Source organism: Canis lupus, chromosome 31 (assembly GCF_011100685.1).
Source record: "Canis lupus familiaris isolate Mischka breed German Shepherd chromosome 31, alternate assembly UU_Cfam_GSD_1.0, whole genome shotgun sequence".
NCBI lineage: Eukaryota > Metazoa > Chordata > Mammalia > Carnivora > Canidae > Canis > Canis lupus.
The window spans coordinates 19786016-19802380 of record NC_049252.1 but is presented as its reverse complement, the minus strand read 5'-3'; the positions used below and the strand labels follow the sequence as shown (position 1 = coordinate 19802380).

General features: G+C 37.3%; 1 long non-coding RNA gene across 5 annotated transcripts in view; it reads right to left on the bottom strand.

The window, feature by feature from the left end:
- Window positions 1-316: 316 nt before the first annotated feature.
- LOC111093523 overlaps window positions 317-16365 on the bottom strand; it is a 321727-nt gene continuing 305678 nt past the window's right edge. Inside the window, exon 8 of one of the 5 annotated variants that reach the window (XR_005382192.1) lies at window positions 317-524. This is a non-coding gene — a long non-coding RNA (uncharacterized LOC111093523). The remainder of the gene's footprint in view (window positions 525-16365) is intronic. The other 4 variants (XR_005382195.1, XR_005382190.1, XR_005382191.1 and 1 more) reach the window with 4 other exon arrangements.

Below are 16365 nucleotides of genomic sequence, written 5' to 3'. Positions count from 1 at the left end.
ATCATGGGCTGCCTGGGGCTGGAGTGCGGATTGGAAAGGAGCATGAGGGAAAGATTACAAAAGGATGAGAGAAAACTTTGGGGGCTGACTGATTAGATTATCAGTGTGTGGTGATGGTTGCATGGATGTCAAAACTTATCAAATTATTCTTTTTAAGTATAGCAGTTTATTTTCTATCTACTATATACAGAAAAAAACCTTTTTTAAAAAAAAAATTTATTTATTTATTGATAAAGGACACAGAGAGAAAGGCAGAGACATAGGCAGAGGAAGAAGCTGGGTCCCGGCAGGGAGCCTGATGCAGGACTCCATCACAGGACTCCAGGATCACGACATGAGCCAAAGGCAGATGCTCAACCACTGAGCCACCCAGGTGCCCCTGATTTCAATAATATAAGGAGTTCATTTTTACTAAGAAAGAACAAAGCCGTTTCCAACATCTGGGAGCTGGTCTGGCAACATCAGTGAGGCTTTGGTGTTGCTAGGAGCTGATCTGGCAGTGACAGCTAGTCCTTGGTGTTCTCCTGTTGAACATAAACAATTTCACAGAACATCAACATCAAACAAGGCTGCTCTGATGGTAATTGATCAAGACAAAAGCAAGACTACTTCATAATTTTGTCTGAACACAGACAAAAATCAAAACATTATCCAAACAAAAAAATCCCAAGCATCTCCTTCTCTGGCTAATATAAATGACTGCTACGTCTTTACCAATTAGCACTTTAGCTTTGCTCAGGCCTCTCTTTTTAGAGAAGATTAATTAAAATAACCTATCATAGAATAATCACTATTTCCTGACACCATGTGATACACAACAAAGCCATTCTTCCTGAAAACCTCCACGAATCACCTGGCTAGAGTCCAACTCCAACACGAAATCCCTTATAATATGGCCTTAGTGAATTATTACCCCCTGGTTCTTTTCCATGTGCAGTGTCCATTGTTGCAATGAGCAATAAACACAATTTGATCAATTGCAAGTATATTCCTGGTGGTCTTTGGCAGGAGGACATTGACATTAGTGATAAAGTACTAGGAATACACCTCATAATTATATGTCAACCTTGTGGTTCACATTTAGAAATGGAAAAACAAAAAAAGGCATGGTAAAAATCTAGAAATGGAAAATGAGGCTAAACAAAAGTACACATATACAAGTCAAAGTAATGATTAGAGGGCAGCCTGGGTGGCTCAGCGGTTTAGCACTGCGTTCAGCCCAGGGCGTGATCCTGGAGACCTGGGATCCAGTCCCATGTCAGGTTCCCTGCATGGAGCCTGCTTCTCCCTCTTCCTGTATCTCTGCCTCTCTTTCTCTCTATGTCGCTCATGAATAAATAAATAAAATCTTAAAAAAAAACAAAAACAAAAAACAAAGTAATGATTAGGTAAATTGGAACTTGAAGGTTGATATGGTTTGGTCACAGAAAACTTTTCCCTTCTTTCCTTCTAGGTTTTTTTGGAAATTCTAATAATTAAATGCCATAAGGCAGGTTAGCAAGAGAAAAATAAATCTAATTTCATACTATTGGAAGCCCCCTAGAAACTACGGGACACCCAAGTAGTCTGTTAATTGAGGTATATATACCACCCTGAGCCAAGGACAAAGGAGTAGTAGGCATCTTGTCCTACTTCAGGGGCTTCAAAGAGGAGGAAGACAATTCCTCCCCAGGGAGATCAGAAGAACAAATATTTGCAAGACAAACATTTGCTATGCTATGTGGGTAAATCTTTGGTATATAACTTTCTGGTAGAGACCCACTATTGAAATTCCTTTAGGCAGTTAAAGGAAAGGTAAAAAGCCATTTGAGCTTGCTGGGTCTCAACTGCCATCAGATCAAAACAACTCACATGCCAAAGTGGCGCATTCTGGCTTATTTTGCTCGTCCTCAGTGGTTACCCATAAAGCTGAATCTTTGGGGAAAAAAACAAAGATTAAATCATATTAAACCTCCTTTCTTTGAAGCAAGAAGTGTGGCAGGTCTAACATAGGTCAAATATTTTATGTGCCATCATGCCTAGCCAGGAAAAAACAAATAGATGTTGTAGGTAGAATGAGATTGCTTCTCAACCTGTAGTCTAATCAACATTGCCAAATTTCTGGAGTCAGTCTCTGAGAATGTCTGAATGCATATCTATATAGAGAGACCACAGCAGTAGAAATTAAACTCAAAGGAGATGTCTAGGCAAAAAAATAAGAATAAAATAAGACGAGGAGATTCTTTATCTGATTAAAAAGGAACTGGGTCTTTTAGGAACTGTACGCCGGAACTCCACCGCACACACTGAAACAAGGTAAAGACACTCAGCAAAAGACATTTGGAAAGGAACTTGGCACCACTGTGTCAGGGCATATGTGTGCCCTTGGGCTATTGCCAGAAGAGTTTCCAGTGAGCCAGGGCATAATAAAAGGAAGAGAAGCAGCCCTGGCAACAACAGTGAGTCTTTGGTGTTGCCAGCAAAGGGGATGAAGTCTGGCAACAGAGGTAAGGGCAGCGATAGGTAATTAAGTGGGAACACAGCTTCATAATCCCTCCCAAACAAAGAGGATTTAGAAAGAAATCTCTCTTTTTGGAGTCCTTAGTGAAGGAATGTTTTTCTGCCCACCTACTTATTCATCAGATTGTACATCCAAGACTTCTACAACCAGCCTGCGAACGACTCTATTGGATACAACCTTTTGTCTTTCCCCTCACTGAAAAAACGTACCCATAAAGACTCCTTTCAGCAGTTATAGACCTGGTTGATCTGCAGCACAGGTGGAGATTGAATTTAACGGCCTTAGATGATTGTGTCCTAAAATTACTTTGATGTGGCAAGGCTTTCAATTATTTTTCTTTTTCATATGGATTTCATCTGTTCAGCTCATGTTGTATTGATTCTGGGGACATGGGACATGTAGGCTATGTCCACTCTATCCTTTATTCTCACTCCTCCATAAAAATCTGTATTCTTACTGGTTATGCTAGCTCTAAACTGACCAATGAAGAGAGATTATATACATTTCCTGGACCTTTCTATCTTCTTCATGTTTACATGGAAGATATATTGCCTATTCCAGACAATGAGACAGTAGCCATGAACCACCCACATCACACAATTTCCATACACAAAAGGGGGTGAGAGAGTGCAGGCAGTCAAGGGTGTACCCTGTGAATGCCCTATGTATATTTTATATTCCATAAGCCCACACACACCTGCTTCTGAGACCCTTCCTCTTGATTGAAGCACCTTTGGTGCTTGATCAAATGGGAATTTTGTACACTTGGAAAACAGAGAAATAGAAAATATGCGATACTACAGTCTTGGGTTGTAACACTTTGCTCCATTGTTAACTGACAATGTGACCACTGAGACACCTGACTTGTATGATTTTTATTGGACTCATTTGATCAATATCAAACCTGATCAACATATAAACTATACATTTTCCCTTTACCATAAAGTACCGTCATGACTTTGCAGACTCAGAGATTCTCCTATTTTCTCCACTGTAAACTATCAGAGTCTTTACTACACCAATTACAACATATTGCCTCCTTGTACATTTTACTTTTCCTTTTAATTCCACCTTCTTATGTGTACGCTGAGGTAAGGGCAGACTATTTAGTGATTGCCTTGGTCTATTCAAGCTGATACAATAAATTACCCTAGATGGAGCATCTAAAACAACAAATATTTATTTTTCCCAGTTCTGGAGATTGGAAGTCTGAAGTGAAGATGTCAGCATGGTTGGGATACAGTGAAAGTACTCTTCCGGGTTACAGATCACCAATTTCTCATATCTGCACATATCTGTTGGAAAGAAGGTGAGAGAGGTCTCTGGGGTCCATTTGATAAGGGCACTAATCCCATTCATGAGGGCCTCACCTCATGACCCAGTTAACACTCAAAGGATCCACCTCCTAAAATCATCACACTGGAGGTTAAAACTTCAACATACGAATTTTGGGAGGACACATGTAGTTCATTCCAATGATTAAGCAGTAAATAAGGTCAAGTGAATTTACTTGTTTTTTGACTGTTAATACAAATGCTTTTAAGTGCTACAGAGAGAAATATGAATAATACATAGTTCTATCTAAGGTTGTGATCCCAGGATCTGGGATTGAGTCCCACATCAAGGCATTTGATGGCAAATCCCATTTCATGGCAGGGTAAAGTCAGTTAATGGATACACTTTCAAAGATTAAATGTAGAGTACATTGCAAGCAATAAAGATTTGGAACGGTATCATGCATAACTTGCAAAAGATAATTAAGAGTTTCCATAATCTATCCCACAGGCCATATAGGTAATATATTGGAGAAAGTGCTTCATATTGTATAAAAACATGATGCACTTGGATGCTAGTACTGGTGAAGTTTATTTAGTGCCCCTGAGCAAGGAAATATGGGAAGCAAACAAAAGTGAGGATCCCATACCTCTGAGCCTTATAACTTTGTCAGTTTTCAGGGAAATGAGGCATATACTTCCTTTAATGTTATTCAACTGCGGTCTATAGGACAAGCAGGAAAAGCCAGTCCAGGTAAGCACAACATATTCTGAAATCATACTCTTTAAGATGTGTTTAATTGTCCATTTATGTGTCATTAATAAATGTATTCCAGATTTTAAGAATATCTGTCTAAATATAAGAAAACACATATAGAGTACATAGACATGGACAAAGCATTTAAATGTTTTAACACATCCAATTTTATTACTTACATTCACCATTAAACTCAAATTACTAAGCACTATATACTCTAGATTCTGATTAAAACTCTTAATTATGAGCTCCTGAGTGGTTCAGTTGGGTAAACACCCAATGCTTGATTTCAGCTCAGATCATGATCTCAGGGTTGTGAGACAGAGCCTGGTGTGGGGCTTTGCACTCAGTGTGAAGCCTGCTTAAGATTCTCTCTATCCCTTTGCCCCCTTAACTCTCTCTTTCTAGAGAAAAACTACTAATTAAAATTGTAGTAATTATGGGCAGCCTGGGTGGCTCAGCGGTTTAAGCACCTGCCTTCGGCCCAGGGCATGATCCTGGAGTCCCGAGATCGAGTCCCATGTCGGGCTCCCTGCATGGAGCCTGCTTCTCCCTCTGCCTGTCTCTCTCTCTCTCTCTCTCTGTGTCTATCAATGAATGAATAAATAAAATCTTTTAAAAAATTGTAATAATTATACTATTTTACTTTTGGTTTTATTATATTTGCCACTATTATCTGAGGAAGACCAATATATTAATGGCAGTATGTTAACTTTTTTTTTAAAGATTTATTTATTTATTCCTGAGAGACAGAGAACGAGAGAGAGGGAGAGAGAGAGAGGCAGAGACATAGACAGAGGGAGAAGCAGGCCCCCTGCAGAGACCTTGATGTGGGACTCCATCCCAGATCCTGGGATCACAACCTGAGCCAAAGGCAGCCGTCCAACTGCTGAGCCACCCAGGTGTCCCTGCTAACTCTTATTTTGCTAAACTGATAAAAATATTTTTTTATTTATAGTTAACTCATGTATATCTATGCCTATATACATATATATTTATAAATACACTTACTTTTTATTAATAACAGAAATATTATATATATTATATAATATCTGTTATATATATGTATATAAAAGAGAGAGTTACAGCAATTACAAAGGGTCAGATACTTGAGATAACTCAGGAGATTCTACAGGGTATACTTATGCAAGGCTTTGATTAAGGTACATGGTAAACAGGACAAGTAAGCCATGTCTTCTAGACATAGAGCTCAGAGTCCTCTTTCAGTCTCCTCACAGGAGATGTTCTTTCTGATAGTGAATCACCAAGATAGATGTCAGACACCTTGCTTCAACTGAGACAAAATGCAAGTTTACTAGAGTCTTGTATACCCTACCAGTCACTTAGCTAGCTAAAACTAAGTATATATCATTGTCTACACACGTTTACTAACAATGAAAGCAAGCTGAGTACAAGTACAAAAGATGAATTTTAGACTTTAATATCACAAACTAATACATTTCATCTCTACATTCAAGAGTCAGTACCGTGTTTCTTAGTATCCTAGCATAAACGTTATGAACAACCACAGATCAGCTGCAGGGTAACACTCTTCTTAAGCAATAGTGCCTTATAGTCTTCTATGGACTTCTTTGCATAGTGTATTGACTTCCCTGTGTGTAACACCATATTTTCTAGTTTCTGCATTTGATGCTTTGACATCTTGGGAGCCCGAAGATCCTGAGACTGGTTTTCCCAACTGTAAGCATGTCTTTCATATGCAAACTAACCAATTCAGAGTTCACAGCTTCAACAATCTCCTTTTTGAAACTCACACACTCAGGACCACTATTCCTCTAACCTAATCACACCAGAGCCAGGTACTAGACAAATAGACACAGACAAGTAGACCCAGCACCTTTGACCCAGGTCCTCTGAAAATTATTCTAACTAGCCATTCATTCATTTTTTCAGAAATTACAGTAAAGCTTATGACCATGCTTTCCCCTTACTTGCTCTGCCATGGACAGACTAGTGTGGATTCTGGTATGACTTCCCACATGCCCCCTCCTCTTACCATCTGCGAGTATAATGAGTAATTTTTTCAATGGCAACCGTCTCTTGATCTGCTATCCTTGCCATACCTGAATGATCATAAAAGACTATATTTTAAAACACTCCTTTATTTAATAACTGTTTGACTTTCTTGGCTGAATGTACCATGATTTATTTAGTCAATCTTTTATCAATGGACAATTATATTGATTCAATTTGGTTGTTATTTTCACGAGCACTTCAGTGATGGCCTTCATTTTCCTTAATATCTGGGGCAATACGTCTTAAAGATTTATTCTTAGAATTATATTGCATTTTGTGTTAGATACTCTTTTAGGAATAAGTATAATTTAGAAATATCTCCTGATATCTTTTAGCTTTTGAACTCAAATTATTGACAGTGATATTAAAGATGTTTTCTGGATAAGCAAATTAATGAAAATATTAAGAAAATGAATTATATAAAAACATGATTATGGCAATAATAAAAGCATTTATCAAGAGCATATTCAGTGTCAGGCACTGAACTAATATTAACAGAAAAACGGCAGACATGGTTGTGTGCTAAGCACTATTCTAAGAGCTCTACTTACGTTACAGCATTAATACTCAGCAAAAACTTATAAGGTGTCATTATTATGCACATTTTACATATGTGGAAATTTAAGCAGGATTTCCTTAGAATCGCATTGTTTATAAGGAAAGAACTGGGATTTAATCTTCATAATAGTTCAGCAAAAAAGTGTCATTCTGCCCATTTTCAAAATGAGTAATCTGAGAGGAAGAGAGGCTAAATAAATCTCCAAAATCACATAATTGCTAAGTAGGAGTGACTTTGCAAATTTAAACCTGTGGTACACCAAAACTACTTTTTGCCAAAGTGACAGATGTCTCATACTTTCAAAATTGTGAGTATGTGGACTTTGGAAATGGAGATGGAGAGGTTATATCTGGTAAGAGCAATAAAAGGAAGCTTCCTGTCTAATCTGTACCTCAGAGTATGAAAATGACTGGTTTAGTGAATATGTGCATGACCCTGACATCCCAGAAGTAGCACAAGAACAAGAGCAAAATGAAAATGTGTGTCTGAACAACACTGAAAGGGACAATAAATGTGGAAGAAACTTGAGTTTATTGGTTACGACATATCTATTGCAAGAAACCGAACACCTAACCAATATTGGCTTAAACAATAGGGCATTGATTACATACTTGTTTTATAAGATTAGGAAAGCTTAAATTTTCAAAGTTGGTTTATTGCTTCAACTTTCTCAAAATGTAGGAGTTTTTACTATTTTTGCTCTGTCATTCTTTCTGTAAACAGATTCTCCTCAGGGACACAACTTTTTACCAGTCCCAAGTGCCACCTGCAGACACTATTAATTACTGCCAACGAATAAGAAAATCCTGTTTTCTTCTGGGTGTGTGCGTTTATGTGTGTTCACATAGGAAGGAAAATTTCCTAGGAATTTCTAGTTTCCTCCATCTTTCATTAAGAAACATTGGAGCACAAATGCCTGCTTTATTTACAAGTCTGAGCAAGCAAGTTTCTTGTATTTTCAGCTTGAAAGATTATGAGAAGTGTTTGCCATTGAACAAAATAATGGGAGCAGGTAAGGCTATTGGACAGAAAATCAACAATGATTGTACAAATAAATTAAATACCACCTAAAAGGAAATTTCAATAAGCCAAGTAAAAATAGCCAAGTGTTTGAGCTTGGATGGTAGAGAAAGTTGAATATGAGCAAGATAGTAAAAACTTTACAGTTTACATGAAAATTATAGGATTGGCTAAGAAAAACGAATGATTTAGGGCTCTACATTGGTTCCAATATAATTATGAGTAACCAGAGAATATGTCAGTGCTATTAACTTAAATGAAAAAAGTCAGTATCTGGGTTAGCCCAGTGAAGTCTTGCCTTACAGCAATCCAAATTTTTTTCTCTGGGGTTTCTAACAGCTACTAAACTCCAGTGCAGGAGGTACCCTCCTCCCTAGGCTCTACTTCCTATCTTTTCTTGTGTATCTGCTCTCTCTGTTCTGATATCTCCAGCTCATCCCTTGATGGAATTGCATGATAGACTCTGATTCCATGTTTGATCTTGGGTGAGGTTTGTAGTAACTCTGGTTCTAATAATTACTTTGCTTTGTCTAGACTCCCAATATAGGTCAAAGATCCTGGGCTTGTGTCATTCATGACATGTCAAAAGAGATGTTCTTTGACAAAAGATGAAAGCAGTGCTTTTAGATTGGAGACACACTGAGGCTAAGATAATTAGGAGACTTAAAATTATGACAGGTGGGTGAAAGAGTTTAGACTTTGGTTATAAAGCTCAGCAAGAGTATGAAGCTCATTGTGTAGACTGAGACTCTATCAAAGTGAGACTTGAAGACAAAGTTGTGATTTATTGATTTTTTTAGATGTTTATTTTTTTTGTTTTTTTAAATATTTTATTTATTCATGAGAGAGAGAGAGAGAGAGAGGAAGAGACACAAGAGGAGGGAGAAGCAGGCTTCATGCAGGGAGCCCAACGTGGGACTTGATCCTCGATCTCCAGGATCACACCCTGGGCTGAAGGCAGGCGCTAAACCACTGCGCCACCCAGGGATCCCTTAAAATTGTTTTTAAAAATATTTTATTTATTCATGAGAGACACAGAGAAAGGCAGAGGCAGAGGCAGAGGGAGAAGCAAGCTCTCCACAAAGAGCCTAATGCAGAGGACTCCATCCCAGGATCCTGGGTTCATGACCTGAGCCAAAGGCAGAAGCTCAACCACTGCACCACCCAGGTGCCCCTAGATATGATATGTTTAAATTAGCATGATACAATACACAGGGCATTTTTTTTTGAGTAATACAAACCTGAGTTTTTATTCATCCTTTACTACACATACTTTTTATGAACTTGGACAATTTTTCTACCTTCTTCTTTAACAGACTTTATTTTATATAATTAGGTAAACATTTCTAATAAGAGAGTTGTGACAATTAATGTCATAATAGATATAAAATAAATGACATATGTCTATACCATGTGAATATGTCTATTCACTTCAAAGAGTATAAAGAGAATTTAAATACTACAAATTGTGAATATAAGAGAGTCTTTAAAAAAGATAAGGTTCAAATATAGTTTATCAAAGGGAAATGAGAAAAAATAGAATTATAGAGTAAAGACCGTGTATATTTCTCACACTGATTGGTTGTCATTGTCGTGCAGAAAGACTATATTTCCAAGTCTTTTTTGGTTAAGACATAGTTGTCAGAAATACAAATGTGCACCTCTCTTCCAGTTTGAGGTAATTAATCACATCTGAACATTAATTTTTAATCTTTGAATGTCAGCAGGGGCAATGTGCTAATATAACAAAACCCAAATATATGACAATAGCTAGATATATGGACATAGATAGAGAAAAACTGATACCAAAAGCCTGACAGGTGAAGAACTATGTTATACAGTGGCAAATTATATATAGGCATTCACCTAACACAACTAGAAAGGCAGTTTATGTGCCTAATAAGGTTGTAGTTTTAGGGGAGGAGTGTATACAATTGGATATTGATATTTTCTGTTTATAATTTTAACTTGGTGATAAGTCAATCGAAGAAGGACAAACATTATATGGTCTCATTCATTTGGGGAATATAAAAAATAGTGAAAGAGAATAAAGGGGAAAGGAGAAAAAATGAGTGGGAAATATCAGGAAGGGAGACAGAACATGAAAGACTCCTAACTCTGGGAAATGAACAACGGGTGGTAGAAAGGGAGGTGGCAGGGGGTGGGGGTGCCTGGGTGACGGGCACTGAGGGGGGCACTTGATGGGATGAGCACTGGGTGTTATTCTATATGTTGGCAAATTGAACACCAATAAAAAATTTAAAAATACAAAAATAAAAAAATATTTTCGATGCAAAAAATAATAATAATTTTAACTTGGCAAAATGTTATCAGGAGGTTTTAAATTCAGGATTCATGGTGCTTTTTTTTTGCAAAGAACACTGAAAGAAAATTGAGATATATCAGGAATTAGGACTTTTATGGATTGTCAAAATTAATTAATTCTATCCTCCAAGTACTAAGAGCTGGGATCTCAAAAAACTTTGCAAAACACATGCTTATAATAATTCTCAGTTAATTAAAATGGCTTAGTCAAAAAAGCCAATTTGGAATGTGACCTATTGTAAACAGCATCAATAAATTGTGAGTTTTTTTTGGATACCCCACAAAAAAAGGATGTTTTATTATGCATCATCAGACAACCAAAAAGAGAGGCCTGTTTCCCAATGTTCATTTCAGAGGTTGCCACAAACAATGAGTTAGGGAGAGATTCCTTGGAGGGCAGCTAGGGTCTCTAGAGGTCACCAAGTAAGAGGATACTCCCAGGGAGGAGACTCGGATGCTCATCAAGGAAACTTCCCCACTTCTATGGAAAAAGACTTGACAATGTCTGCCCAGTGGAATTTCTGAAACATTATAGACCAAAGAATATTGTGTCTCTCTTATATTTCACGGTTTACTTATTACTACATAATAGCTAAGTTATTCTGTTTAATACAGAGAAAGTGGAGAAAAATGAGATGGTGCCATGCTATAGAAGGAAAAAGATAAAAATGGAAAAGTGTTAGCAGTGGCAGTTCTCTAAGGAGAATAAATGCAGAAGACCAAATATGATCATTACTTTGCCATTTAGATCTCACTGTAGACAATGGAAAAATAACCCTAGTACTATTTTGGAGTGAAAGCCAAACTGCAATTAAAGGAGAAATGACTATGTGATAAGAAATTGGAAGCAATGAAACTAGACTATATATTCTGTAAGTATACTAGACTATATATTCTCAAACTGCTATAGCAAAATATCATAGACAGGGTTGGTTTGAACAACTAACATTTATTTTTCACACTTCTGACCACTGAAGTTCAAGATCAAGGAACTGACCATTTTGATGACTACAGAGAGCCTCTTCTAGGTTTGTTGTCAGTTGAGGGAGACTCTGGCCTCTTTCTCTTCTTATAAGGAAATTAATCCCATCATGGATGTTCGACGATCATGGTCTCATCTAAACCCAATCAGTTCCTGAAGGCCCCATCTCCAAATACTATTACATTGGTAATTATGACTTCAACATATGAATTTTAGGCAAGCACAAACATTCAATCCATAGCATTTAGGAATTCTATAAAACATTGTTGTAAATAAAATATTAAAAAGGTGAAGCAAAGGAATCTCCCAATGGATTGAGAAGGGTGAATAAATTTGTTAACAGAAGGCAATATGTTGCTCTATAAAAAGATATTAATGATATAAATGAGAAGAGGATCATGAATGTACTATAACTCAGATGTGATGGTTAATTTATGTGTCAACTTGGCTGGGCCTTAGTAGGCATTGATTATTTGGTCAAATACTGTTTAAGATATTTCTATGAAGATATTTCTGGATAAGATTAACATTTAAATTAGCAGACCTTGAGTTAAGAAGATTATCCTCCATGATGTGAGTGGCCGTCATTCAATCAGTTAAGGGTCTTAACTAAAAATAAAATAAAAAACAAACAAAAACCTGACCTCCATAAATAGGAAGAAATTCTGTCATTTGATAGCCTTTGGGCTTGAACTGCAACTCTTCCCTGAAGGTCTCTAGCCTGCCGGCCTACCCTGCATATCTTGGATTTGCCAATTCTCCACAATTGCATGAGCCAATTTCCTTAAAATCTTCTCTCTCTCTCTCTCTCTCTCTCTCTCTCTCTCTCTCTCTCTCCCTCTCTTCTCTCTCTCCCTCCGTCCCTCGCTCTTCCTTCCTCACCTTCTCTCTCTCTCCCTCTCTCGGGAGACCAATGGAGTTTTGGCTCTGTTCCATCTCCCAGTGGATCCAGAGGATCTCTAAATCTCTACTGCAATTATTTCCTCAGTTCTAGAAGTCATAACTGGAGTAGACATACTCAGCAATTGGCAGAATCCTCACATCAGTTCCCTGATCAACAGAGGGAGGGTTATTATGTTAGGAATGTGGAAGCTACTAGAAATGCCTCTACCTAGAAAATATTAAACCATAAGCATTATTGCATTTCTGGAGAAATCACAAATTAGTATCACCATTAAGGACTTGAAAAATGCAGGGACTATGATTCCCACTGTATCCACATTCAACTTGCTTATTTGGCCTATGCAAAAGACAGATGGATATTGTCAAATGACAGTGGATTATCATACCTTAACCAGGTAACGACTCCAATTTTAGCTGCTGTACCAGATGTGGTTTCACTGCTTGAGTAACTTGACATCCCCTGGTATCTGTAATAGCTAGTAAGTTGGAAAAATGTCTTTTCCCCCCCTAGCTCCGTTTTAAAGACTACCAGAGGCAGTTTGCTTCCAGTTGGTAAGGCCAGCAACCCACTTTCACCATCTTACTTCAGGAATATGTCAGCTCTCCAGTTATATGTCATAATTTAGTTTACAAGGATCTTGACCACCTTACCCTTTCCATAAAATATTATAATGTTTCATTACACTTATAACATTATGCTGATTAGAACTAGTGAGCAAGAATTAGCAACTATTCTCAACTAATTGGGTGGACATTTTCATGTCAAAGGGTAGGAAATAAATTTGATAAAATTTCAGAGGTATTTTACCACAGTGGAATATCTAGGAGTCCAGTGGTATGAAGATATGTTGAGGTAACCCTTATAAGACAAAGGATAACCTTACTGCATCTGACTCAGTTAACTCATTGTAGATGAATGGCAAATTATTTCTTGAAGGAAGATCCACTGACACAACTTCATGGCAACCACAGGTCTAATAAGACCAATCAATATCTAAAAATGTTCTCTTATGAGATTTATAGTCTTCAGAGGGAAAAAGGCTTGGTCATACCATTTCTGTTAGTACTTTATTGGTCCTTTTACTCAGCTGCTCATAAGCTGACATTATGATGGTGATGTAGGGGCCTTATGTTTTTGTTTCTATTGTCAAAATAAAAATTAATTGACTTCTAGCACAACCAAAAAGGACCCCCTTCTGCACTTTAAAATAAAATAAATAGGAAGAAGAAATCATGTCTTGCTTATGACATTTAAAGAAAGTAAGAAGAATGAAGTAACAGCAACAACTATTCAAAAATATATTTCGCTCTGGTAGTGGGGCAGGATGTACAAAAAGGGAATTTGCAGAATGATGCTGTGTTATCAAAGATTTATGGGCAGAGGTAGCAAAGATGCACATCATTATAAAATCTCAGCTGTCAGATATTTTCACAGATTAAAGATAAGCTACTACATTAATAGTTAGTCTAAATCTAGATGTACTGACAGGTCAGAAAAGTCTAGCAAGTTGAAGACAGAGATATTAAGTATTCTCCCTCTCAGGGCTTTATATAATTCAATGATTGAGAAATTGATCTTCAGTTAAAGCAATAACAATGCAGGTTGTGCTCTAATTAGAGAGTGATATTGTTAGAGATGATAATAGTGCTGTTTCGAGATTAACTTCTATCACACAATTGTAAATCATAAATTATCTGTGCTACTGCGAAGAATATTGAGTTAGAGGAATAGGTCTCTAAATTTTGAGTTAATTTGTCCAATACATATCATCATAGACATTAACACATTAAACAAGGAAGTAAATAATATACATTGGCTTTCTTAGTAATAATAGCATGCCAAGGAGAGTTGAGAAGATTTATTATATCAAACTAATTAAAAATTTCTGAGGACCATTATTTTAGTGGAGCAAAAGTACAGATGAATGACTCCCAAATATTGTCCCTACAGTGCCTTAAATTAAGATCACTTTTTGGAAAGGAGACAATGGGGGGCACAGAGATTCTCACTCATTATTTCCTTGTCTTTATAATGATAGACTAAAAATTGGACAAATAACTCACTTATTTTTCATACTAAGCTTTGCAAGTTGGTATGTACATTACGCTTACAAAGTGGCATTTAGACTAGACATATTTCATCTCTCAATGTGAAATGTGACTACCATGTTGACAGCACAGCCTCACAATAAATTACAATCCGAGTCAAATGTATTACATGCTCAATGATTTTAAACTATATAGAAAATATCACTTCATAATGATTCATTTAATTTTTTCACTTGATGTTTATATTTTTATATACATATGTTTATATTCTCATCTGTTTCCTTGGAGATATGTATGTGTGTGTATGTGTGTATATATATACACACACACACACACATATATATCCTCCTCACCTAGAGTGGAGCTACCTTCTAACTTCCATAGGTTTGAGGCTAGTTGAAAGCTATGTTCAAGGAATGCTTCTTTCTGAGAATTGAGCACATGGCATGTCCCTTGAGCCTACCCACCAACTGTGGACATAGCTTCTAACTCCCTTACGTTAGAGGCTTGTCAGAAGCTGCCTGCAAGGAATGTTTTTTCCTCAGAGAGCAGTAGGTCCCATTTCCCTGGAGCCACAACATGTGCTTTTGTTTTGGTTTCTAAGGCCAGTAGGTGAGAGGGTAGTGTAAAGCTGCTCTCTAGGAATGCTGATTGCTCACAGTTTACTACTTATCATTTCCACAGGCCCTCCACTCCTGTGCAGCTACCTTGTACTTCCCTTGGGTGAAAGGCTAGTCCCAAGCTGCAGGTCTGGAATGCTTGGGTCTCCGAGTTCAGTACAGTGCCTTTCCATGACACCTCCTTACCTAGAGTGGATCTACCTTCTATCTACCATAGGTTTGAGGCCAGTTGAAAGCTGTGTTCAAGGAATGCTTCTTTGTGAGAGTTGAGCACAGAGCCTATCCCTCAGGGCTCCATACCTACTATGGACATAGCTCTGAATCCCTTACATTAGAGGCTTGTCAGAAGCTGCCTGCAAAGTACATTAGGCCACATTTCACGCAAGCCTCCTCAGGGGCCTTTGATCAAGGTTCTAAAACTGGGAGGTGAGAGGGTAGTGCATAGCTGCTCTCCAGAAACACTGGTTGCTCACAGTTTACTACATATCATTTCCACAGGCCCTCAACTCCTGTGCAGCTACCTTGTACCTCCTGTGTGTGAGAGGCTAGCCTCAAGCTGCAGGCCTGGAATGCTTGGGTCTCCGAGTTCAATACAGTGCCTTTCCAAGGCACCTCCGCACCTAGAGTGGAGCTAGCTCCTAACTCCCATAGGTGAGAAACTAGTGGATAGCTGCTTTCATGGACTGTTCATTCTAAGTTGTAAGCACAATGCCTTTCCATTGCGTCACCACACCTAATGTTCAGAAAGGTTCTTAACCAGTATGTGAGTCTAGTGGAAATTATATACAAGAATGACAGAATCTCAGAGTTAAATATATATATACATACACACATACATATATACATGTATATATATATATATATATATATATATATATATATATTTACACACACACATTGTTTAGTTGGAAACATTGATTCATAAAACATCTGAATCCTTTTGTTTTCTAGATAGATATAAATAGATCAATCTCTATATATTTTTCTTTATTTTTAGCCATTTTATATTGTCTTGCCATATTTTCAAAAGTGAAATCCAATAATGTATTCGAAAATTTTTGGAAAAGCTATTGGCTCTAAATAACTTTATCTTGTTCTAGAGTAAATTTGCTGTTAGGACATGTAGAATATAGACATTTCAATTTAATCCAATCTGGAATTGCACTAATAAATAGCTTGAATTTGAATCTTTGTGCAGGTTTATTCTATTTACATTTCACTCTGAGTTCCAAGGAGTAGCCAGCCTTTCAAGGTTCCAAACAGAAAAACACAGATGTTTACCACAGCTCCTTCCCCTTTGGAAACTCCAGCTGCAATATCCTACCCTAGTGAGACTGTT